This window comes from Bufo bufo, chromosome 11 (assembly GCF_905171765.1).
Source record: "Bufo bufo chromosome 11, aBufBuf1.1, whole genome shotgun sequence".
Taxonomy (NCBI): domain Eukaryota; kingdom Metazoa; phylum Chordata; class Amphibia; order Anura; family Bufonidae; genus Bufo; species Bufo bufo.
In genome coordinates this window covers 57907173-57915473 of record NC_053399.1, presented here as the reverse complement: position 1 = coordinate 57915473, position 8301 = coordinate 57907173, and positions in this window count along the sequence as shown.

Here is an 8301-nt window from a genome sequence, read left to right as displayed (position 1 = left end):
TTCTTTCCAAAATGGGGTCACTTGTGGGGTAGTTATACTGCCCTGGCATTTTAGGGGCCCTAATGCGTGAGAAGTAGTTTAAAATCAAAATGTGTAAAAAATGCCCTGTGAAATCCTAAAGGTGTTCTTTGGAATGTGGGCCCCTTTGCCCACCTAGGCTGCAAAAAAGTGTCACACATGTGGTATCGCCGTACTCAGGAGAAGTTGGGCAATGTGTTTTGGGGTGTCTTTTTACACATGCCCATGCTGGGTGAGATAAATATCTCTGTCAAATGACAACTTTGTATAAAAAAATGGGAAAAGTTGTCTTTAAAGAGATATTTCTCTCATCCAGCATGGGTATATGTAAAAAGACACCCCAAAACACATTTCCCAACATCTCCTGAGTATGGCGATACCAGATGTGTGACACTTTTTTGCAGCCTAGGTGGGCAAAGGGGCCCACATTCCAAAGAGCACCTTTAGGATTTCACAGGGCATTTTCTACACATTTTGATTTCAAACTACTTCTCACGCATTAGGGCCCCTAAAATGCCAGGGCAGTATAACTACCCCACAAGTGACCCCATTTTGGAAAGAAGACACCCCAAGGTATTTTGTGATGGGCATAGTGAGTTCATGTAAGTTTTTATTTTTTGTCACAAGTTAGTGGAATATGAGACTTTGTAAGAAAAAAAAAAAGAAAAAAAATCATAATTTTCCGCTAACTTGTGACAAAAAATCAAAAATTCTAGGAACTCGCCATGCCCCTCACGAAATACCTTGGAGTGTCTTCTTTGCAAAATGGGGTCACTTGTGTTGGTAGTTTTACTGCCCTGGCATTTTAGGGGACCTAATGCGTGAGAAGTAGTTTGAAATCAAAATGTGTAAAAAATGCCCTGTGAAATCCTAAAGGTGCTCTTTGGAATGTGGGCCCCTTTGCCCACCTAGGCTGCAAAAAAGTGTCACACATGTGGTATCGCCGTACTCAGGAGAAGTTGGGCAATGTGTTTTGGCACAAGTTAGCGGAAATTTTTATATTTTTTTCTCACAAAGTCTCCCTTTCCGCTAACTTGGGACATAAAGTTAAATCTTTCATGGACTCAATATGCCCCTCAGCGAATACCTTGGGGTGTCTTCTTTCCGAAATGGGGTCACATGTGGGGTATTTATACTGCCCTGGCATTTTAGGGGCCCTAAAACGTGAGAAGAAGTCTTGAATATAAATGTCTAAAAATTTTTACGCATTTGGATTCCGTGGGGGTATGGTGAGTTCATGTAAGATTTTATTTTTTGTCACAAGTTAGTGGAATATGAGACTTTGTAAGAAAAAACAAAAAAACAAAAAACAAAAAAAATCTATTTCCACTAACTTGTGCCAAAAAAATGTCTGAATGGAGCCTTACAGGGGGGTGATCAATGACAGGGAGTCTATATGGGGTGATCACCCCCTGTCATTGATCACCCCCCTGTAAGGCTCCATTTAGACGTCCTTATGTGTTTTGTGGATCCGCGGTGTTCGTGTTTTGCGGATCCACGGATCCGCAAAACACATACGGACGTCTGAATGGAGCCTTACAGGGGGATGATCAATGACGGGGGGGTGATCACCCCATATAGACTCCCTGTCATTGATCACCCCCCTGTAAGGCTCCATTCAGAGGTTCGTATGTGTTTTGCGGATCCACGGATCTGTGGATCGGATCCGCAAAACACATACGGACGTCTGAATGGAGCCTTACAGGGGGGTGATCAATCACAGGGGGGTGATCAGGGTGTCTATATTGGGTGATCACCCACCCTGTAAGGCTTCATTCAGATGTCTGTATGTGTTTTGCGGATCCGATCCATGGATCCGTGGATCCGCAAACCATATACGGACCTCTGAATGGAGCCTTACAGGGGGGTGATCAATGACAGGGGAGTGATCAGGGAGTCTATGTGGGGTAATCACCCCCCTGTCATTGATCACCCCCCTGTAAGGCTCCATTCAGACGTCCGTATGTGTTTTGCGGATCTGATCCATGGATCCGTGGATCCGTAAAACACATACGGACGTCTGAATGGAGCCTTACAGGGGGGTGATCAATGACAGGGGGGTGATCAATGACAGGGGGGTGATCAGGGAGTCTATATGGGGTGATCACCCCCCTGTCATTGATCACCCCCCTGTAAGGCTCCATTCAGACGTCCGTATGTGTATTGCGGATCTGATCCATGGATCCGTAAAACACATACGGACGTCTGAATGGAGCCTTACAGGGGGGTGATCAATGACAGGGGGGTGATCAATGACAGGGGGATAATCAGGGAGTCTATATGGGGTGATCAGGGGTTAATACGGGGTTAATAAGTGACAGGGGGGGTGTAGTGTAGTGTGGTGCTTGGTGCTACTTATTACAGAGCTGCCTGTGACCTCTGGTGGTCGATCCAAGAAAAAGGGACCACCAGAGGACCAGGTAGCAGGTATATTAGACGCTTTTATCAAAACAGCGTCTAATATACCTGTTTGGGGTTAAAAAAATCGCATCTACAGCCTGCCAGCGAACGATCGCCGCTGGCAGGCTGTAGATCCACTCGCTTACCTGCAGTTCCTGTGAATGCGCGCGCCTGTGTGCGCGCGTTCACAGGAAATCTCGCGTCTCGCGAGATTACGCGTAGATGCGTGACTCTGCCTGAGACTGCTGCCTCCGGAACGCGATCCTGCGTTAGGCGGTCCGGAGGCGGTTAAATAGACCCCATTGAACCTCCTAAGGATATCAGATGTATCCTTCACATAGGATGGCAGGGTCTCCACACAGCTCCTCAGATAGAAATCCACAAACCTACTAGCCCATTCACATAAACCCCCTATACCGGACACGATCGGCCATCCTGGGGGGTTAATTTTATCCTTGTGAATCTTGGGTAGTAGGTAAAATGTAGGTGTTATTGGGTGATCAACAACCAGACCACCTTTTAGTCTTGGTGTGAGAATGTTATCAACCACCCCAGACTGTAATATATGGTCAAGTTCACTTTTAAATCTGATGGTCGGGTTGCAGTCCAGCCGTCTATAGCATTCCTTCTGATGTAGTTGTCTGAAAGCTTCCCTCTCATACATCTGTGCTGGCCACAACACCACATTTCCACCTTTATCCGCCAGTTTTATCACGACCTCCTTAAGGCCACGCAGTTCTTTAATTGCTCCGAGAGAGAAATCTAGAGCATGCGAGTAAAATCCAAAGGGCAGGTACAATGAGGACGGAGGAGTTGAATAAATCGCAACCCATAGTCCTGCACTTCAAGGAGAAACATAATTGTGACCCTAGGGGTTTGCGAGCCAGAGGCATTGATAAGGTGTCTCTGGGATGTCGAGGTTGGGATTACAAAAAAACACTATTACAGAGGGAGACCAAATAGATAGTCATGCTTAAAACTGAGATCCCTTTGGGATTAAATGAAGCAGTTAGTTTCAGGTCCTTTTTATGATTGCGCTTTTTTAATTTCATTATCTCGATTTTGGTTTAAGATCGAGTGTGTGTATGCCTTATTTGTAATTTTAACTTACCTTTTTTCTCTCTCTGTTTCTCTTATTTTTAGCACCATTGACGTCATATCTTTTCCCAGCAAGATGCAATACGCCCCTGTAATATGCAGTCGCATGTGGAAAATCTGTTCTTCTATTTGCACCTGTCACTTTATTCTTATGAATGACTTGGTCTTTGGACCACTTATGTACTAATAGTTGCACTTTATATTTGATAATCAGGTATAGAATATACTCACCACAGCAATGAACTGTACTCTGTATTATTATTATTTTCTGCACTTTTTGGATTGTATTCAGGACCAGTACACTTTGCCTCCGCAGCTATGCCATCTCCTTTGATTCTTGTACCTGGGGTGTACGCATTCCATGCATGCGCTGGTGTGGGCGCGTCATGTGGTGCTTCGCATTGCTCCTCTCCCCCGCGGCCGAGGTGGGCGTTGTTTTACGCCTCGCGTCGCCCATTACGGGATGACACGGGAGGTTACATGAACACGCGCCGCGTCGGCTGCGGAGAGACAGGTGGCGCGCTATGATGACGCAGGCCAATTAATCATGCTGGATTTGCGTCATCAATTAACCTCAGGTGCGATTTTTAAGATAAATACCTGCTTTTAAATCACTTGTTTAAGCCTCCTGACAAAGTCAGAGGGATGGCGAAACGCGCGTTGGGGCAGCAGCACACTGAGAGCCTCGGTTATACAGTCCATTATGGGTAATTGATCTCTGTTATTTCTAGCTATATGTAGTAGTGCTTTGTAGCTCTTGCATACACACTTCGGGGTGCGGACCCACCATCATGCAATTCCGTGTTATTGGTGACCGGACTTTGTTCTGGCGTTATTTGGCCCTTACACATCGTATGTATGCAGCATATCTTTGCTCTCATATTTAACAATTGCTCTATCATGTTCTAATTGTGTATTACTTGGGCTACATGCACATATATTACCCGTGGATATTATTACCATTATCCTATTGGGCTGACAACCTGAGTCGCTCCAGTGTGGTCTCCACTACCAGGGGTTTGGATAAGGGGGTCTTCTGGCCATCTTCTTCCTTATGTTTTCACCTTATCCAATATTTTTACTATAAAGATTTTCGCTTTACAATATATGCGAGTACCTTTTTATTACTATTAGGGGCTATTTGTTCAGTAGGTGTAGGAATTGTACTATATATGTCTAGGCCCCTCTATTATTTGTTGCTGTTATATCTGAGGTATGTGTTGGTTTAAAAATGTGTAAACTGTATATTGATGACTGTTTATTTGGAAGGGTTTGGGGTCTGAGGTAGAGAAATTTATTACATAGATTAATAACACCTGGAATATTGCTTTTACAGAGACCATTAGAAAACATAGGGCCAGATTTATCATTACACTTATATCTTAATCTACTTTTACATATGTGCAAAGTCACTTTTGGCTAAGTCAGATTTATTAATGGTCCTTTAATACTGTGTTTTGACGGTAGCAGTTTATTCTTCAGTAAGCGGCTTTACAAAAGTCGCATGTCTTTACAAAAAAGTTGCATGTTCTATTAAAAAGTAGCATAAGATAAGCATGGTCCTCACTGGAGTGAAATTGCAAATTTTCTGCACAATTTTCTGCGACTTTTTAAATTGTCGCAATAGTAAATCTGTCTAGAGATTAATTTACATAAGAAAACATGCCCACTTTCAGAAAACTGGCGAGCATAGTGCAGAGCCAATAAAAGTAGCAAATTTTTGCACAGTTTTAGCGATTGTGCAAAAAATGTTGACTTTTTTATTCCATTTTTTTGACTTGAGCTAATGATAAATTTGGCGCATAGTGTGAACTTCCTGGACTTGGAGATATATATTGAAGGAGTACATATTAAGACAACAACATTTTTTAAACCACTAATAGAAAATCATACATTGATACTAGTGGCTGTCACTATACGGTTTAGATCCAGAATATACCTGAAGGGCAATATAAAAGAATATTACGGAACTGTCCAGAAAAAAAAAATAAAAACATATAGAGAACAAAGCAAAGTGTTATCAGAGAGATTTGTAGAAAAAGGCTTGAAAATTGTATACATAGTAACATAGTACATAAGGCCGAAAAAAGACATTTGTCCATCCAGTTCGGCCTGTTATCCTGCAAGTTGATCCAGAGGAAGGCAAAAAAAAAACTGTGAGGTAGAAGCCAATTTTCTCCACTTTAGGGGAATAAAAAATTCCTTCCCGACTCCAATCAGGCAATCAGAATAACTCCCTGGATCAACGACCCCTCTCTAGTAGCTATAGCCTGTAATATTATTACACTCCAGAAATACATCCAGGCCCCTCTTGAATTCCTTTATTGTACTCACCATCACCACCTCCTCAGGCAGAGAGTTCCATAGTCTCACTGCTCTTACCGTAAAGAATCCTCTTCTATGTTTGTGTACAAACCTTCTTTCCTCCAAACGCAGAGGATGTCCCCTCGTCACAGTCACAGTCCTGGGAATAAATAGCTGATGGGATAGATCTCTGTACTGACCCCTGATATATTTATACATATTAATTAGATCTCCCCTCAGTCGTCTTTTTTCTAAAGTGGACCTTCTCCAGCTCTGCTATGTCTGCCTTGTTTACAGGAGCCGAGAACTGTACACAGTACTCCATGTGTGGTCTGACTAGCGATTTGTAAAGTGGTAGGACTATGTTCTTATCACGGGCATCTATGCCCCCTTCTAAAGCAACCCATTATCTTATTGACCTTGGCAGCAGCTGCCTGACACTGGTTTTTGCAGCTTAGTTTGCTGTTTATTAAAATTCCTAGGTCCTTTTACATGTCAGTGTTACCGAGTGTTTTATAATTTAGTATGTACTGGTGACTTGCATTATTCCTTCCCATGTGCATAACTTTACATTTGTCAGTGTTAAACCTCATCTGCCACTTCTCTGCCCAAGCCTGCAATCTATCCAGATCCCTCTGTAGTAGTATACTGTCCTCTTCAGTGTAAATTACTTTACACAGTTTAGTGTCTTCTGCGAAAATTGATACTTTACTATGCAAGCCTTCTACAAGATCATTAATAAATATATTGAAGAGAATAGGGCCCAATACTGACCCCTGAGGTACCCCACTAGTGACAGTGACCCAATCTGAGTGTGTACCATTAATAACCACCCTCTGTTTTCTATCATTGAGCCAGTTACTTACCCACATACAGACGTTTTCTCCTAGTCCGAGCATTCTCATTTTATATACTAACCTTTTATGTGGTACAGTGTCAAATGCTTTGGAGAAGTCCAGATATACGACATCCATTGATTCGCCGCTGTCTAGTCTAGAACTTACCTCCTCATAGAAACTGATTAAATTAGTTTGGCATGACCGATCCCTCACGAAGCCATGCTGATATGGCGTTATTTGCTTATTTCCGTTGAGATGCTCTAAGATAGCATCTCTCAGAAAACCTTCAAACAGTTTACCCACAACAGATGTTAAACTTACCGGCCTATAGTTTCCAGGCTCTGTTTTTGGACCCTTTTTGAATATTGGCACCACATTTGCCATGCGCCAATCCTGTGGAACATTCCCTGTCAGTATAGAGTCCGCAAATATCAGAAATAAGGGTCTGGCTATGACATTACTTAATTCCCTTAGGAGACGGGAGTGTATGCCATCTGGTCCTGGCGATTTGTCTATTTTAATCTTTTTAAGTCGCTGATGTACTTCTTCCTGGGTCAGACAGGACACTTTTAATGGGGAATTTAGTTTTACATTCTGCATGTCATCTGACAGTTTATTTTCCTCAGTGAATACATTAGAGAATTTTTTTTTAACACCTTTCCTTTCTCCTCGTCGCTCTCTGCGACTCCCCCCTCATTACTCTTTAAAGGGCCGACACCTTCAGATTTATACTTTTTAACATTTATATAATTGAAGAACATTTTAGGGTTAGTTTTACTCTCTTTGGCAATAAATCTCTCGGTCTCTAGTTTGGCCGCGTTTATTTGTTTTTTACATGTTCTATTTTTTCCTTATAGTTTTTCAGTGCTTCTGTGCTACCCTCCTGTTTTAGAGATTTATATGCTTTCTTTTTGTCATTTATTGCTTTCTTTGCAGTTCTATTTATCCACATTGGTTTCTTTTTGCTCCTTAACCTTTTATTCCCATATGGTATGTACCTCTCACAATGAGATTTTAGGATGTTTTTAAAGATATCCCATTTTGTGGCTGCATTTTTATTTTTGAGGACTTTGTCCCAGTTAGTTAGGCCTATGGCCTCTCTTAGTTGGATAAATTTAGCTTTTTTGAAGTTTGTTATTTTTATTCCTCCCTGTAGAAACGCTCTTTTGAATGTTAATTGGAAGGTTATTACTTTATGGTCACTATTTCCCAGGTGTCCACCAACCTGCACGTCTGTTGTTCTGTCAGGCCTATTGTTTAATACTAAGTCCAGTATGGCCGTCCCTCTAGTCGGGTCCTGGACCAGTTGGGAGAGGTAATTGTCTTTGGTTATTGCCAAGAACCTGTTTCCCTTATGAGATATACAAGGAAGTAGAAAATAATGTGGAAAATTCTAGGATATATAATAAAAAGTCAACATTTAGGTTTGCCTTTTTCACGTAATACAGTTCGGAACTGGTCAGTTTTGACACATGGTCCAGTTATTGGTACTATGCTGCCTAAAAATCCAAAGATTATGTTCTCCAATGGTCCTAATATTAAGTCCAAACCTGTAAAAAGTAGTCTGAAGCCTAACATTACCAAACATAATGGATCAGTGTTCACATGGTGCAGTTTTTGCACTGGCTGCAAGAACCGTAAG